Below are 19245 nucleotides of genomic sequence, written 5' to 3'. Positions count from 1 at the left end.
CAAAGATAGAAATTAATGGTTAAGAAAACATAATGATAACAAGAATTTGAATGGGTAAGGAAGCAGAAATGGATCTTGAAGGAGTTGGGAGAGGAAGATGAAAATGACCAAAATAGAGATGAGTAGTTCCTGTGAGCCTGCCATGAGGTTCTCACAAGACACACCGCCTCCATCCCAAGCACCTGTGTCTGGCAGAGCCCATGGGAGAGGAAGAGATAAAGAGTTTTGGCTGGACCTTTGAGTACTAATTGGGATAGTGAGGAGCCTCGTGAAAAGCACAGACTGTAGCACTGAAACAGATTAAAAGGAACTTAGTGATTTGGCCCGTGACCTTCTAGCACAATGTTCTGCAGCTCCAGGAGATGACATGTTTCATTGGCAAGCCCCAATTATGTGACCTAATGACAGCCCATATTAAGGTGGTGTATTCTTTTTGACAATTCATTTTCCTACAGACTACCCCTTCAAACCATCTAAGGTTGCATTTACAACAAGATTTATCATCCGGATATTAACAATAATGGCAGAATTTGTCTTAATAGTCTAAGATCACAGTGGTCTCCTGCTTTAACTATTTTTTAAGTACTTTTATTCATTTGTTCACTGCTATGTGGTCCCAACCAGATGACCCCCTAGTGCCAGAGATTGCACAGATCTATGAAACAGAGAGAGAAACAGACAAAGATAAGTGCAACAGAATATCTCGGGGACGGACTCAGAAGTATGCCATGTGATGCCACCTTAAAGTCAGAATAACCTGCATTATAGCTGGAATAACCTTTAAATTACTGTTCCTTTTTTGATTTTCTTATCTGGCTGCTCCCCTATTATATCACAACTTTTTTAATTTAATTTTTTTACCTCCCTCCATTCATTCACATGCTCATCTGAGAAGACTTAAGTTCTTCCAGCTTTGGACAATAACTGCTTTTAGAAACTGTAAAGTAGTTACAAGAGAACAGTTGCCCAAGATTCAGAATTTTTTTTAAAACTGGAGCATGTGTATTATGTGGCCAATGTCATCATTCTAACTTGTTTATGAGACTAAACCAATCCTCACTGCTCTAACATGCTGAAGAAGTCATCTGAGGGGGAGGGACAAGGAAGTGACATTATTTCAGCAGCATTTGTTTAAACCTTCCACTGTTAGAGATTTGAGGTTACATGATATACTTTATGCCAATAACTGATGTGGCTGCAGAATTGGTATTGAATTATAGCATCAGCAGAACAGAAAATGTGATGTATTTTATGCATGTCAATAATGATCTGTTCTTGTTCTACAGAGAATGGAAATTGGGAGTCAAACACCCTTTGTATTCCAAAATAGGGTCTCAAAACATTTTGTAATTTTTATTTAAATTGCTAGGAGGCTTGGAGCTATTAGTTAATCTATCTTCCAATACTGTTTAATATAGCACTGAATAAATGATATGAGTTGTCAATGGATGAGTGATCAACTAATAGCTCTCCTAGTAATTGATTTATTTTTCTTCAATAAAGTTTCATAAGCCAATGGAAAAAAGAAAATGACCAAAATATATCATAAGAAATTCTAAAAGAATTAATAAAAATATTATTTTATAAAATAAAACAAAAATGTCAGAGTAATGGTTAAGCTTGGCAGATACATCCAGGTATGAGGCAACATGTATGGGAGGCGGGGACCATTCCATCCCTAGTAAAAATGACAAGCTTTCAACAATAAAGCTTTCAATGTAGAAAATCACTATTCCACCTCCCACTGAGAACAGCCAATAATTTGAAAGTAGGATACATGTGTCTTTTGTCAAGCAAAATAATTCACTTGAGTTTCAGCAAGAGAATATGCCTTCATTAAAGTCATTGTTTCCAATGATTAAGCAGTATCATATTTTAAGATCACAGCAGCATTTGAAGCTCATCTATCATATGTTACATGGGAAGTGGTTCCATAAAGACTCTGATAGTTTTCTGCTTCTGCTGCTACTATGGGTCCCATGAAAAGCCTTGTGATGAAGGACAACATAAAATGAAGCAGGTTTTGAAGTTCACCTTAAAATGTACTCACACCACAAAAGATGGAATCATGGATAATGCCAGTTGTGAGCATCTACTCTAGTAGAGAATGGATGTGAACTGAAAAGCTGAGAATCTTGATGTAGAAATTATAACCATTTAAAGGATCAAAAGCAAGATCATTGTAACTTTCAAAAACTATTTGAGATGTCTCACCAAATAATAACTAAAAAAGAATAGTGACCACTCTGAAGCTAATAGAAAAGAAACTGGGGAAGACCCTTGAGGACATCGGTACAGGGAGAAAGTTAATGAACAGAACACCAATAGCATATGCTCTAAGATCAAGAATTGACAAATGGGACCTCATAAAATTACAAAGTTTCTGTAAGGCAAAGGACACCATCAAGAAGACAAATCGGCAACCAACAAATTGGGAAAAGATCTTCACCAATCCTACATCAGATAGAGGGCTAATATCCAATATATATAAAAGAACTCAAGAAGTTAGACTCCAGAAAACCAAACAACCCTATTTAAAAATGGGGTACAGAGTTAAACAAAGAATTCTCACCTGAAAAACTTCGGATGGCAGAGAAGCATCTTTAAAAATGCTCAACTTTATTAGTCATTAGGGAAATGCAAATCAAAACAACCCTGAGATTTCACCTTACACCAGTCAGAATGGCTAAGATTAAAAATTCAGGAGACAGCAGGTGTTGGAGAGGGTGTGGAGAAAGAGGAACACTCCTCCACTGCTGGTGGGGGTGCAAATTGGTACAACCACTCTGGAAATCAGTCTGGCGGTTCCTCCGAAAACTGGGCACCTCACTTCCAGAAGATCCTGCTATATCCAGAGGATTCCCCACCATGTAATAAGGATACATGCTCTACTATGTTCATAGCAGCCCTATTTATAATTGCCAGATGCTGGAAAGAACCCAGGTATCCCTCAACAGAAGAGTGGATGCAAAAAATGTGGTATATCTACACAATGGAGTACTATTCAGCCAGTAGAAACAATGAATTCATGAAATTCTTAGGCAAATGGATGGAGCTAGAGAACATCATACTAAGTGAGGTAACCCAGACTCAAAAGGTGAATCATGGTATGCACTCACTAATAAGTGGATATTAACCTAGAAACCTGGAATACCCAAAACATAATCCACACATCAAATGAGGTTCAAGAAGAAAGGAGGAGTGGCCCCTTGTTCTAGAAAGACTCAGTGAAGCAGTATTCGGCAAAACCAGAATGGGGAAGTGGGAAGGGGTGGGTGGGAGGACAGGGGAAGAGAAAGGGGCTTATGGGACTTTCGGGGAGTGGGGGGCTAGAAAAGGGGAAATCATTTGAAATGTAAATAAAAAATTATATCGAATTAAAAAAATAAGAATAGTGACATGATTTGTTTCACATGGTTGCTGAGAGCAAAAAGGAATCAAGAATTATGTGACTTCTATAATAATTAGAATGAGCAGGAAGAGGAATATGAGGATTAAAACATATCAATCTGAGATATTTTGCATGAACTCATGAATAATATTTAGGAGCAAAACTACTAAAGTAATTTTATACATTGGCCATTATAATAAAGGGATCAGGACTAACTAGTTGAATAAAGACGGGTTTCAAATATTAATGTTTGGGTATTTTTCATGGTATAAATGAAGTATCACAGCCAGCAAGATGTTTTCTTGGTTAAAATCTTCTGTGACCTGAGTTCAGTTCCTAAGACCTTCAGGAGAGGAGAGAACTGACCTGCAAGTTCTGACCATTACTCACACAGTGGTGAACATACACATTCACAGGAACACATGCATGCTCTCTCTCTCACACACATACACACAGAGAGACAGACACACATAAAAACAAATGAGTAATTTAACGAGTGTTATAATAACCATGATACAGCTCCTGTGTTCAAAGTATAGACCTAAAAGATAAAAAAAGGCTGATAGGTAAGAAAATCCTATTAAATGTCACGTCACTAGATTCTTTCTAGAATGCACCTAAGTTTTAAATAAGACAAAGTTTACATCAGAATTCTGTCACTTGTAATTTTCTTTTTCCCTTGTAGTCAAAGGACTTATTCAAAATGAACATAAGTAGCATTAACCTCCCAATGTTACCAGTGACAAGTTGGGTACCCTTTTGTTCTGCTTAGGTAAAACCATAGCTGACAGCTTCCACCAATGTTGACAGCCCTGACTTTCTGAATATTAACAGCTTAGGGAGTAAGGCTTGCGACCACAGAAGCTTTTGACTCTAGATTCTCAGAACTACAAACTGTTTCTCCAAGCACTCAAATCTAAATACATAGCTTTAGGTGACTTGGGGACAGAGATTTCTCTGGGCCTTCAAATTCAGCACCCCTCCCCCACCAGCTAGTGCTTCACTCTTCTCCTTGATCTTAACTCTTGACACCTCTGAAACAACTTCCAGTAACTACAGTGCACTACCTCAGCTCTCTGCATCCCTTTGCTGTTTGTAGTTGTATTTGTCTCACTTCCTGAGTACTTTATAGTCTGTGTCCTCTCCGGAATTCCTTACTTACCTCTGTCTTAGTCACTGAGTGCGCTGAGGGCTCACAGCTTTTGGAGTTTCTGGGGCTTAGAGCCTAAGGAATCAGTCCCCAGCTTATTTTTAGCTGCTAGTATGGCTGCCTGTGACTAGAAGCCACAGTTTTCATTACTTTTAGTACTACCAGCTTGGCCTGCTCTACCCATAATTTTTTTTTTTTTTTAAGTAGAAGTAAAAGGCAATTCCAGAAGAGCCATTTTGGCTTCTCAAAGTTAGAAACAAAGGAGAAGATTCTGGTTAACCCAAATGAGAATCTAACTAGAAAGGAAGTGTGGCTCTCTTGTGCTTAGCTCACAAGTTCATCAAACATCGCCCTGCACATGCTTGGATTCCCTTTCATCCCAATCACAAGTCATGAGTCTTGCCCATGAAATAATCATAAGCATTTCATGACATCAAAAGTTTATTTTACCGAGTCACTGGAAAGGTTTTTTTCCCCCTGTTCTCACTAAGGATAACTGAAGGATGAGTTGTGTTATCTGAAGTGTGTCTTGTACAGAGAAGAACCTTTCAAAAGTAGAGCAAATTAACCAGAGTGTCTATAACTAGAGTAAAGCTTTCAGAAGCAGAGGTCGTTAGTAGGAGCCCTGGTTATAGTGGTCCGTGCAGCTGAAGTTCACTTTACTCAGAGTTATCATGTAGTATATGAAACAGGATTGAGTGTTCTAAGGATTGCCAAAGAAGACTGTATTTGGCTGACAGGCTCCTTATTCCAGGCAGCTAGGCATAAGGAAAGGGTCTGTGTTATTCAACAGGCCAGATGGCTAGCACAGCACCCAACAGTTTTGCTCATCCACAAAAGAAACAAAGAATACCTAAAATGAAGAGACAGAGTTAATATTCTTAGCAGTATCTAATAATGCTTAACTCTTTCCAGGAGCCTGCGAGAGGGTTAGGTCTCTCTGATCTCTCTGATCTGAGCCTTTGTCCCCTCACCATCATTGTGAAAGGGAAGTAAGATAAACACTGAATTCAATGGCCAGGTATGTAGTAGGCATCAACAGACTTTCATTTCTGTTATATTTTGTCATCATCAAATTCCTGAAATAAGCTGCTAATACTGTAAATTAAAAATATTTGAGTCATTCTACCCTCTAATTGGTATGATAAAGTCCATGAAAAACTCAGAGCTAGATCAAAGGGCAGCCATTCATAGCACATCAGTCTCTGCTGTTGTTGACACCCTGAATTGTTATGGAATCCTAAACATACTCCTCAGTCTGGTCCTCAGGAACATTAGCCTTCATCTGGATTGAATCTGATATCTTTAACTTCTTCTATAGAGTCTGTTTCCACACTTCTACATCAAAGTATTTCCCATTGGCCTTAAGAATTTTAGTAGGGTTTTTTTATTGCTATAAAAATGAAACACTATCTGTTTTTGGAGGAGCTGTTAGAGCTCCCCAAATCAAAAGGATTTATAGACCTTCTCATTAGTAAAAGATGGAAGCTAGTTACTCTAAAATCTGTCAACAAGAGAAATGGAAGTACCTCTACCTTGACTGAATTAATAAATCAGCCAAGCTAAAAGTGCTATCAAGAGAGATTAGCAGCTAAGTGCTGATTGCCCATGGCATTGACTTCTGATGAAATTCGAAAACCACCATCTTGCCCAATTCTGAATATGATGGGTTTACTTTGCCAGGGTCAATACCCTCCATCTCCTGGATTCAATTATCGTCTTCGTGGATGACATACAAATCTGCTTGTCTCTGCTGCACTTAATCCCTGGATTCAGTGCTGTATAACTAAGGCAACAATATTTAATGCACCAAAAGTCAGAAGACACATGCATGGCCTGACAAAGGATTGCTTTCTTTTTTTCTGATGTGCGAATTATTCATATGAAGAATTGAAGAGACAGAAAAATTCAATCACATTTAGTTGTACTTTTAATGAATTTACTGAAAAGATACCTAGCAGATGTCTATCACTGTCACCATCAGCATCAACATACCTTATCATTAGTAAAAGATGAAAGCTATTTACTCTAAAATCTGTGCTTCCCTCTGGCGCTTCCTCCATTTTAAACCTTTCCTACCATAAATAGAAACTTTGGTCATTTTCTTATGTCCTCAGACAGGTAGCTTAGGGTAATGTTCACCTGACCTAATAACGTGTTCTGTACATCTGATTAGTTTTTAAATGATGACTATTTTGAGAAAGAAATCGATCCCTATTTTACTCTCCCTATTCGCTGCCATAGCTTCATATAGGCTGGTTCCTGCTCAGCTTACATGTGTAGCAGAAAGAACTGGTAAAGTGTATTAAAGTGACAAGATTCTTGGGTTTAATCCTCATAGAGATTGGTTTAGCAGAACTGGAGTAGGATCCTACGATTTGTACATATTTTTGAAGCATGGGTTCCTATAGCCCAGATGGTACTCAAACTTGCTATGCAATCATGGATGATGTTAAATGTATTATTGTCTTTTCTCCACCTCCTGAGTGTAACACACCAGATTATACAGTGTTAAGGTTGATGCCAAGGTTCCTTGCATTCTAGGCATGTACACTGCCAATGTGCCCCCAGCTCTGAGGTTTCAGTACTTCCTAGAACAGATAATACATGTAACAGCATTCATTATGAACAGTATTCTTTAAATTTGTTTTAGAAAAAGGCTTCTATTTGGGGGACATAAAAGGATATTGAAGGGAAGCTAATGTCTGTGATTCAACTGGAGATAAGATGTGTCTGGTGGATTTAATCAAGCTACTGAATAAGAACAAGCACCACCATCAGTGTGAGAGCATGGTAATCTCATTGGGGATCAAGTGTCTGATGAGGAAGAGGTAGCATAGTAAGGAACATCACATATTAGTCAAGGAAGAAACAAAAAGCCTCCAAGGTGGAGGGAGGAAAGCACAACATAGATCTCTTGCATTTTAAGTTCAGTGGTATTAGCAAACTTTTCCTCGTATTTACAGCTTGGCTAATAGTAACTTTGGATAGCCAGAAATGTCCATTTTAATATGCAATCTTACAGATATATCATGATGTGACCTTAGCATTGCTCCTTGGCTAGGTTTTTTTTTTAAATTTTTATTTTCTATATGCTTTGTTTACATTCCAAATGATTTCGCCTTTCCCAGATACCCCCTCCCCATATGTCCCATAAACCTTCTTCTCTCCATCCATTCTCCAATCACCTCCCTCCTTTTTCTCTGTCCTTATATTCCCCTCCAATGCTAGATCAATCCTTTCCAGTATCAGGACCCTCTCCATACTTCTTCATGGGAGTCATTTGTTATGCGATTTGTGCCTTGGGTATTCAGAACTTCTGGGCTAATTAATATCCACTTATCAGAGATTTCATTCCATGTGTATTCTTTTGTGATTGGGTTACCTCACTTAGGATGATATTTTCCAGATCAAACCATTTGCCTAAAAATTTCATGAATTCATTGTTTTTAATTGCTGAGTAGTATTCCATTGTGTAAATATACCACATTTTCTGTATCCATAACTCCTTTGAGGGACATCTGGGTTCTTTCCAGCTTCTGGCTATTATAAATAAGGCTGCTATGAACATAATGGAGCATGTGTCTTTACTGCATGCCGGGGAATCCTTTGGGTATGTGCCCAGGAGAGGTAGGTATAGCAGGATTCTCCGGAAGTGTCATGTCCAGTTTTCTGAGGAACCTCTAGACTGATTTCCAAAGTGGTTGTACCATCTTACAGCCCCACCAGCAGTGGAGGAGTGTTCCTCTTTCTCCACATCCTCGCCAACACCTGCTGTCTCCTGAGTTTTTGACCTTAGCCATCCTGACTGGTGTAAGGTGAAATCTCAGGGTTGTTTTGATTTGCATTTCCCTAATGACTAATGGTGTTAACCACTTCTTAAGGTACCTCTAGGCCATCCAAATTTCTTCAGGTGAAAATTCTTTGTTTAGATCTGTACCCCATTTTTAATAGGGTTATTTGGTTCCCTGGGGTCTAACTTCTTAAGTTCTTTGTATATGTTGGATATTAGCCCTCTATCAGATGTAGGGTTGGTGAATATCCTTTCCCAATTTGATTGTTGCTGTTTTGTCCTTTTAACAGTGTCCTTTGCCTTACAGAACCTTTGTAATTTTATGAGGTCCCATTTGTCAATTCTTGATCTTAGAGCATAAGCTATTGGTGATCTGTTCAGGAACTTTTCCCCTGTGCCCATGTCCTCAAGGGTCTTCCCCAGTTTCTTTTCTTTCTTTCTTTTTTTTTTTTTGCAATGTTTTTATGTATACCTCTTTACTCTTTAATTTTGCATGAAAATTGTCAATTTTAAGGTGTTTTTCTAGGTATCTCTTCTATTTTATCTGAAATATTTTCTTTTTTTAAATATTTTTATTTTCTATATTCTTTGTTTACATTCAAAATGATTCCCCCTTTCCTGGATCCCCCCTCCCTATATGTCCCATAAACCTTCTTCTCTCCATCCCTTCTCCAATCACCTCCCTCCTTTTTCTCTGTCCTTATATTCCATTCCCATGCTAGATCAATCCTTTCCAGGATCAGGACCCTCTCCATACTTCTTCATGGGAGTCATTTGTTATGCAATTTGTGCCTTGGGTATTCAGGGCTTCTGTGTCTGGTTTTACATGGAGGTCCTTGATCCACTTGGAGTGAAGTTTAGTACATGGAGATAAGAATAGATCAATTCGCATTCTTCTGCATGCTGACCTCCAATTGAACCAGCACCTTGGCTAGGTTTTTATCTAGTTTTTGATGTGTGATTCTGGAGGCATTCTGGCAGAATCTAGTGGCAGAATAGGTCTGGGTGTTTGTGAGCACCAGTTATAGATGGAAACTGAAGTCTTCTCATAAGGAGGTTGCCCTACGAAATGAACCACTATACATCATCAGCTCACACTGATCAAGGTTCTCTTGTGACTTGCAATTTTAGAAATGTCTTCTGGGCTAATATCCGCTTATCAGTGACTGGATTCCATGTGTGTTCTTTTGTGATTGGGTTACCTTACTCAGGATATTTTCTAGTTCCAATAATTTGCCTAAGAATTTCATGAATTCATCATTTTTAATAGCTAAGTAGTACTCCATTGTGTAAACGTACCACATTTTCTGTATCCATTCCTTTCTTGAAGGACATCTGGATTCTTTCCAGCTTCTGGCTATTATAAATAAGGCTGCTATGAACATAGTGTCATAGTGAACATATGTCCTTGTTATATGTTGGAGATTCTTTTGGATATATGCCCAGGAGTGGTATAGCTGGGTCCTCAGGTAGTACTATGTCCAATTTTCTGAGGAACCGCCAAACTTATTTCCAGAGTGGTTGTACCAGCTTGCAATCCCACTAACGGTGGAGGAGTGTTCTTCTTTCTCCACATCCTCTCCAGTATCTACTGTCACCTGAGTTTTTGATCTTAGCTATTCTGACTGGTATGAAGTGAAATCTCAGGGTTGTTTTGATTTGCATTTCCCTGATGACTAAGGATGTTAAACATTTCTATAGATGCTTCTCGACCATTCAAGTTTCCTCAGTTGAGAAATCTTTGTTTAGCTTTGTACCCCATTTTTAATAGGTTTATTTGATTGTCTGGAGTCTAGTTTCTTGAGTTCTTTGTATATATTGGCTATTAGTCCTCTATTGGATGTAGGATTGGTAAAGATTTTTTCCCAATATGTTGGTTGCCATTTTGTCCTATTGACAGTGTTCTTTGCCTTATAGCTTTGAAATTTTATGGGGTTCCATTTGTCAATTCTTGATCTTAGAGCATAAGCCATTGGTGTTCTGTTCAAACTTTTCAAAAGAAGATCTTTTATCCTTGAGAATAGTTTTTGATATTCTGGGTTTTTTGTTAATCCAAATGAATTTGCAAATTGCTCTTTCTATTGATGGGGATTGCATTGAATCTGCCAATCTGTGAGCATGGGAGATCTAGCTCAGAAAATCCAAGATTCAATTCACAGACCATATGAAGCTCAAGAAGAAGGAAGACAAAAGTGTGGGTGCTTCAGTCCTTCTTAAAAGGGGTAACAAATACAGAGATAAAGAGTGGAGCAGAGACTGAAGGAAAGGCCATCCAGAGACTGCCCCACCTGAGGATCCATCCCATATACAGTCACTAAACACAGACACTGTTGTGGATGCCAACAAGTGCTTGCTGACAGAAGGCTGATATAGCTGTCTCCTGAGAGGCTTTGACAGAACCTTACAAATACAGATAGGGATGATTGCAGCCAACTATAGGACTGATCATGGGGTCCACAATGGAGGAGTTAGAGAAAGGACTGAAGGAGCTGAAGGGGTTTTCAGCCCCATAGGAAGAACAACAATATCAACCAACCAGAGCTCCCAGGGACTAAACCACCAACCAAGGAGTGCAAATGGAGGGAACCATGGCTCCAGCCGTATATGTAGCAGAGGATGGCCTTGTTGGGCATCAATGAGAGAAGAGGCCCTTGGTTCTGTGAAGCCTTATACCCTAGTGTAGAGGAATGCCAGGGTAGGGAAGCAGGAGCTGGTGTGTGGGTAGGCACACACCCTCATAGAAGCATTAGGAGGAGGGGGGGTGGGATACGGGGTTTCTAGAGGGAAAATCGAGAAAAGGGATAGCATTTGAAATGTAAATAATTAAATATCCCATAAAAAAAAAAGGCTTTCTACCCAGGCTCAGTCCATTTGTCGTTTGTACATAGGAAGGTTACTGATTTTTGTGTGTTGTTTATCAGCTGTAGAAAGTTTCCTGATAAAAATCACATTTTTAAATCCCTTTCCTTTCCCATCTTTCTTCTTTGCCATTTACCTTTTAAGGATAATATTTTAAATTATCTCTTATAAATAATAGTTGTGCCATTTCCCCTTCCCTTTTCTCTTTCCAACCCCTCTCATGCACTTCTTTGTTCTCCTTTGTGTTCATGGCTTCCTTTAGGTAGGTTGTTTTCATACTACATATGTACAATATTATTTATAGATACATATTTCTAAATATATAAATATAGATTGGTCTGTATAAAATTGCCTGTATGCATATATCAGAGTATTATTTATTTTAATTTATGTTATAGTTTCTGCTATGTCTATTATATGCTTACTTGTTTTTCTAGAAAAGAAAAGGTATATTGGAGACGGGGAGGTAGTGCGTCACTGAAGACTCCTGAAGTCTTTGGTCCACTGAAGGCCAAAGTTAAGATCCCAGCACCCACCCACATCAGGTGGCTTGAAAACTCTTATGATGGCATATCCAAGGAATCCCGTGCTTCCTTTTGGCCTCTGTGGATGTCTGCACACAAATCCATGTGGGCACACACAAATAAAATAAATCTTGAAAACTGAAATTGTATAAATATGTCAGTAAGGATTAGGAAGTATAGAAAGGAAGAGAAAGTCTGATCCATAATTTCAATGTTTTTCAAATACATTTATTCTGCGATTTTCTTGGATGTGTTCCCCCACATTTTAAAGGTTTAAATTCTGTTAAATGCATTTCCATTCTGCCCATTTTTTTTCTCGTTTTTAAATAAGGGCCATACAAAAGTAACGATTTGTGCATTTTCTTTTTAAATTCCATCCTGTAACTGTAGAGACAGTTTCCCTAATTGGTCAAGGTCTTTCTGTGTTGAACTGTGTCTTTGAGACTATTTAGCATTCCTTGTGTAATTTACCATCTTCTGCAAATCTCACAAGTTGTTCCTCAAACATATATATCAGGCAAAACTACATCCTTAAAGATAATCGCCATCTTGATGGTTTGATTACAACTTCATTGCTTTCTGATTGCCGAGAATTTCTAGCAGCACGGCTATTTATTTCAGTCCTGGTTTGCAGCAGCAAACAGTATTCCTGCTAGGCAGAATCACCAAAGTGACAGTGCCCCTTACAAGACAGCACAGCCAAGTCTGCTGAGATCCCAGAAGGCTAGCACAAATGAATTAGTGTTCACACAAAACAGGTTGCAGTGTCTGAACTAAAGGTCTTTGTATTAAAACTTATTGGTCCCTCTTTTCGATATCTAAAGCCCACTCCTTGTGCTGGTCAGTTGCCTCAGCTACATTTTCATTATTCAATCGCTATATGGTAGAGTGCTATCTTGTTTGATGTTATTCTGATAAAAGAATGAAGACAGGCAAATTTTAGTTTGTAAATTTAAAAAAAAAAATAAAAAAGAAGAAGAAGCCCTTATTATTGGGGCCAACAATAGAACAGACTGTGTCTTGAAATAGGTAGCTCCTGATCCCCAGAGGTACTCAAGCAGAGGTTCAGATAGCTCCCACTTTCCCCTAAATTATACCATCTGTCATCATTAAAACCAATTAATTAATTGTTTAAAATGGAAATGTCCATAGTGTGTTGCATTGAATATACATGAATATTGCAAAACATTAAAATCATTCAGAAAAAAAACATGAGTGCCTACCTTATCCTTTGGGGTCTCCCAGTGCTAATAATTACATATATGTTTTTCCAGACACTTAATTTGTCTGTGTAAACATGATGTTTTTATATAAATGAAATTATACTATAAACATATTTCTATAGGCTGAGTTGTTAAGTTAAAAGCTAGGACATATTTTCGTGTCAATAATAAATATTACTGTAATTTTATATTAACTCTATTAGCATACAGAACATATTCCTAATGCAAAATCATGAAGCATCAGGAAAGAGTTCAAATACCCTGGGATAATGAAAGAAAAATCCAGTGAATTAGTTTGTGTTCACTACCTTGGTTCTGCTTATGATCATTCTACCTCTTTTATCACATAGCAGCCTATCTTAATTTTTCAGGCTTTTTAAACTAAAATGCAGAAATCATTACATTTGACTTCTGTGTGTCTATATTTAACTAGAATCCAATGTTTATTTATAGCTCTTAATAATCTCTACTTTTATCTTTCTAAACCATATGTTGAACTACTAAATCCTTTAACAGAAATATATTATTGAATTTATATTCGATAATACATATGTAAAAGTGTATCACCCATTGATGAACATCTGAGATGCCCACTTCTTTCAGAATTATAAATAAAGCTAAAAGGCAAAGAACAGAAAAATAAGTATCTCCAGTTATTTTGTTATATCCTTATAAATATCCACAAATTTTATAACAGAGTTTTATTCCCTTACACAGTCTCCATATCCCAAAGGCAATATATGAGATTTCTATTATTTGAGAGTGTTTTTCTGGTTATCTAGAGCTGAGGATCCAAGAATGAAGAATCAAACTTGGACTTCCGGGCTGTGAACCTAAGCATTAACATGCTAAGAATCAAAGGGAGCTGAGCTAATTGCTATAATAGTACCAAACCCTGAAAACAATACAGAATCAACCTTGTGCAGGAAAGATGAGGGCAGATAACAAATAATTGTCTAGGGAGTTCAAAAGTATACAAATACAGAGTAGTGGTTCAGATAATCTCCTGCAGGATTTGTTACTGCAGATTCTTGAAATGTATGCTGCTATGTCTGTTTCAGAAGGTCTTGGATAGGAAGTTAGTGTTTGAATTTCTTTTATTTTATTTTTATTTTTTTATTTTTTTTTACAGTCTATATTTTATCCTAGCCACCCCCCCGACTGTTCCATATCCCATACCTCCTCTCCACCCCCTGTCTCCTGTTCCCACATGGATGTCCCCAACCTCCAACCCACCTGACCTCTAAACTCTCTGGGGCCCCCAGTCTCTTGAGGGTTAGGTGCATCATCTCTGAATGAACACAGACCTGGCAGTCCTCTGCTGTATGTGTGTTGGGGGCCTCATATCAGCTGACGTATGCTGCCTGACTGGTGGTCCAGTGTCTAAGAGATCTCGGGGGTCCAGTTTAATCGAGACTGCTGGTCCTCTCACAGAGTCACCCTCCTCCTCAGCTTCTTCCAGTTTTCCCTAATTCAACCACAGGTGTCAGCTGCTTCTGTCCATTGGTTGGCTGCAAATATCTGCATCTGATTCTTTCAGCTGCTTGTTGGGTCTTCTGGAGTTCAGTCATGCTAGGTCCCTTTTTGTGAGTGCTCCATAGCCTCAGTAATAGTGTCAGGCCTTGGGACCTCCCCTTGAGCTGGTTCTCACTTTGGGCCTGTCACTGGACTTTCAGTTCCTCAGGCTCCTCTCCATTTCCATCCCTGTAATTCTTTTAGACAGGAACAATTATGAGTCAGAGTTGTGACTGTGGGATGCTCCCCCTCTCTCATTTGATGCCCTGTCTTCCTGCTGGAGGTCAGCTTTGTAAGTACCATCTCCCTACTTTTGGGCATTTCATCTTAGGTCCCTCCCTTGGAGTCCTGAGATTCTCTCACATTCCAGGTCTCTGGTGCATTCTGGAAAGGCCCCGACCTCCTATCTGCTTAGGTTGCCTGTTTCCATTCTTTCTGTTGGCCCTCAGGGCTTCAGTCCTTTTCCAACACCCAATACCAGATCAGGTTCCCATCTCCACACCACTTCCCCCACAACATCCACTTCCCCTCCAAGGTGCCTCCCTCCCTCACCACTTGTGATTGTTTTGTTCTCCCTCCCAAATGGGACTAAGGCTTCCTTACTTGGGCACTTTAGCTTGTTGACCTTTTTGAGTTTTGTGGATAATATCCACTTACTAGTGAATACATATCATGCATGTCCTTTTGGGTCTGAGTTACCTTACTCAGGATGGCATTTTCTAGATCCATGCACAACTCAGGACATCCTAGTTCTTAAGAGCTGAGTAGTATTTCATTGTGTAAATGAAACCAATTTTCTGTATCCATTCTCCTGTCATAGGACATTTGGGTGGTTTCCAGCTTCTGGCTATCACAAATAAGGCCACTATGAACCTAGTGGAACACGTGCCCCTGTGGCAGGGTGGGGCATCTTTTGGGTATATTTCCAAGAGTGGTATTGCTGGGTCTTCAGGTAGATCTATTTCCAATTTTCTGAGGAACCTCCAGACTGATTTCCAAAGTGGTTGTACCAGTTTGCAATCCCATCAGCAATGAAGGGGTGTTCCTCTTTCTCCATATCCTCTCCAACATGTGTTGTAACCTGAGATTTTGATCTTAGCCATTCTGATAGGTATAAGGTGGAATCTCAGGGTCATTTTGATTTGCATTTCTCTGATCACTAAGGACTTTGAACAATTCTTTAGGTGCTTCTAAGCCATTTGAAGATTCCTCAGTTGTGAAATCTCGGTTTAGTTCTATACCCCATTTTTTGATTGGGTATTTTTTTTTCCCGATTTGTCTTATTGACTATGTTCTTTGCCTTATAGAAGCTTTCCAATTTCATGAGGTCCCATTTATCAGTTCTTGGTCTTAGAGCCTGAGCCACTGGTGTTCTGTTTAGGAAATTTCTCCCTGTGCCAATGAGTTCAAGGCTCTTTTCTACTTTCTATTCTAATAGATTAAGTGTATCTGGTTTTATGTTGAGGTCCTTGATCTACTTGGACTTGAGCTTTGTGCAAGTGACAAATGTGGGTCTATTTTTATTTTTCTACATACAGACAGAAAGTCAGATCAACACCATTTATTGAAGATGCATTCTCTTTTTCATTTTTATATTTTTGGCTTCTTTATCAAAGATCAAGTGTCCATAAATATGTGGTTTTATTTTTGGGCCTTCAAAGTTGCTACATTTGGCAGAGGGACTACAAAATGATATGTATTCATTTTGAAACTATAGACTGAAAAGCAAACTCATATATTTCGGTCTGTATTAATGGAAATATTCTTCAGGCTCTTCACTCTTGCCATTGTAAACAAGATGACAGTATAGATAGCTATCTAGTAATTACTTTCACATTTGTTTGAATGTGTTTCCATATGTTTTGAAAGCCAAGTTCCCATTAATTGCTGGTTCCCTAATATTTTCAATCTTTAAATCTCTATTATTGAGCCAATATTGTAAATTAAAAATTTAATATAAAAGCACCTTTCCGGGCATGGTGATGCTTACCTTTAATCCCAGAACATGTAGGGCAGAGGCAGGTGGAACTATGTAAATTGAAAACCAGCCAAATATACAGAGAGAGCTCTGAACCATCCAAGGCTACACAGTGAGACCTTGTCTCAAAATAGAAATGAATAAGTAAATCTCGCATTATTGAATTTATCAAGTACCGCATGTGAAATGGAGGTTCAGATTTTTTTCATTTAGGACTTATCTAGATTTTTTGTAGACAAAATACAGGTTTGATATGTGTAGTAGAAACAATTATTTACTTTTCTCTAAAATCTACATTAATTATGTTAATTTTCAGGGCTACATGCCAAAATTGAAATCATACTGAATCAGAAAAAACAAATTACAAGGAAGTATGTTTATGTATGCATGCACACACTATTCCTCAGGGCTATTTAAATTTTGGGATATCAAATTTAGTAGCTGCTCAGGAACACACCAAGTCTGTATGTCGTAAGATTACTTATAAAATTATATATATACTTATCTCTATATATACACATACATATAGATGTATATATACATATATATCTATATGTATGTATATATAATGCCAAATTCTTTTTTTAATTAATTTTTTTAATCGATATATTTATTTACATTTCAAATGATTTCCCCTTTTCTAGCCCCCCACTCCCCAAAAGTCCTGTAAGTCCCCTTCTCTCCCCCTGTCCTCCCACCCACCCCTTCCCACTTCCCCGTTCTGGTTTTGCCTAATACTGCTTCACTGAGTCTTTCCAGAACAAGGGGCCACTCTTCCTTTCTTCTTGTACCTCACTTGATGTGTAGATTATGTTTTGGGTATTCCAGTTTTCTAGGTTAATATCCACTTATTAGTGAGTGCATACCATGATTCACCTTTTGAGTCAGGGTTACCTCACTTAGTATGATGTTCTCTAGCTCCATTCATTTGCCTAAGAATTTCATGAATTCATTGTTTCTAATGGCTGAATAGTACTCCATTGTGTAGATATACCACATTTTTTGCATCCACTCTTCTGTTGAGGGATACCTGGGTTCTTTCTAGCATCTGGCAATTATAAATAGGGCTGCTATGAAAATAGTAGAGCATGTATCCTTATTACATGGTCGGGAATCCTCTGGGTATATGCCCAGGAGTGGTATAGCAGGATCTTCTGGAAGTGAGGTGCCCAATTTTCGGAGGATCCGCCAGACTGATTTCCAGAGTGGTTGTACCAATTTGCAACCCCACCAGCAGTGAAGGAGTGTTCCTCTTTCTCCACACCCTCTCCAACACCTGCTGTCTCCTGAATTTTTAATCTTAGCCATTCTGACTGGTATAAGATGAAATCTCAGGGTTGTTTTGATTTGCATTTCCCTAATGACTAATGAAGTTGAGCATTTTTTAAGATGCTTCTCTGCCATCCGAAGTTCTTCAGGTGAGAATTCTTTGTTTAACTCTGTACCCCATTTTTTAATAGGGTTGTTTGGTTTTCTGGAGTCTAACTTCTTGAGTTCTTTATATATATTGGATATTAGCCCTCTATCTGATGTAGGATTGGTGAAGATCTTTTCCCAATTTGTTGGTTGCCGATTTGTCCTCTTGATGGTGTCCTTTGCCTTACAGAAACTTTGTAATTTTATGAGGTCTCATTTGTCAATTCTTGATCTTAGAGCATACGCTATTGGTGTTCTGTTCAGAAACTTTCTCCCTGTACCGATGTCCTCAAGGGTCTTCCCCAGTTTCTTTTCTATTAGCTTCAGAGTGTCTGGCTTTATGTGGAGGTCCTTGATCCATTTGGATTTGAGCTTAGTACAAGGAGACAAGGATGGATCAATTCGCATTCTTCTGCATGCTGACCTCCAGTTGAACCAGCACCATTTGTTGAAAAGGCTACCTTTTTTCCATTGGATGTTTTCAGCCTCTTTGTCGAGGATCAAGTAGCCATAGGTGTGTGGGTTCATTTCTAGATCTTCAATCCTGTTCCACTGATCCTCCTGCCTGTCACTGTACCAATACCATGCAGTTTTTAACACTATTGCTCTGTAGTATTTCTTGAGGTCAGGGATACTGATTCCCTCAGACTTTCTTTTGTTGCTGAGAATAGTTTTAGCTATCCTGGGTTTTTTGTTTTTCCAGATGAATTTGATAATTGCTCTTTCTAACTCTGTGAAGAATTGAGTTGGGATTTTGATGGGTATTGCATTGAATCTGTATATTGCTTTTAGCAAAATGGCCATTTTAACTATATTGATTCTACCCATCCATGAGCATGGGAAGTTTTCCCATTTTTTTGAGGTCTTCTTCCATTTCCTTCTTCAGATTCTTGACGTTCTTGTCATACAGATCTTTCACATGTTTGGTAAGAGTCACCCCAAGATACATTATACTGTTTGTGGCTATTGTGAAGGGGGTCATTTCCCTAATTTTTTTCTCAGCCTGCTTATCCTTAGGATAGTATAGGAAGGCCACTGATTAGCTTGAGTTGATTTTACAACCTGCCACTTTGCTGAAGTTGTTTATCAGCTGTAGGAGCTCTCTAGTGTAGTTTTTTGGGTCACTTAGGTAGACTATCATGTCATCTGCAAATAATGATAGTTTGACTTCTTCCTTTCCAATTTGTATCCCTTTGACCTCCTGATGTTGTCTAATTGCCCGAGCTAGTACCTCAAGTACAATATTGAAAAGATAAGGAGAAAGAGGGCAGCCCTGTCTAGTCCCTGATTTTAGTAGGATTGCTTCAAGTTTCTCTCCATTTAGTTTGATGCTGGCTACCGGTTTGCTGTTTATTGCTTTTACTATGTTTAGGTGTGGGCCTTGAATTCCTGTTCT

At 38.5% G+C, this 19245-nt stretch overlaps 1 pseudogene; it reads left to right on the top strand.

Moving 5' to 3' along the window:
• The first annotated feature begins 352 nt into the window (after positions 1 to 352).
• On the top strand, positions 353 to 785 carry LOC127674962 (ubiquitin-conjugating enzyme E2 D3-like; annotated as a pseudogene).
• The last annotated feature ends 18460 nt before the right edge of the window (positions 786 to 19245 follow it).

This window comes from Apodemus sylvaticus, chromosome X (assembly GCF_947179515.1).
Source record: "Apodemus sylvaticus chromosome X, mApoSyl1.1, whole genome shotgun sequence".
Taxonomy (NCBI): Eukaryota; Metazoa; Chordata; class Mammalia; order Rodentia; family Muridae; genus Apodemus; species Apodemus sylvaticus.
The sequence above is the reverse complement of the archived record's forward strand: the minus strand, read 5'-3'. Positions and strand labels throughout refer to the sequence as shown.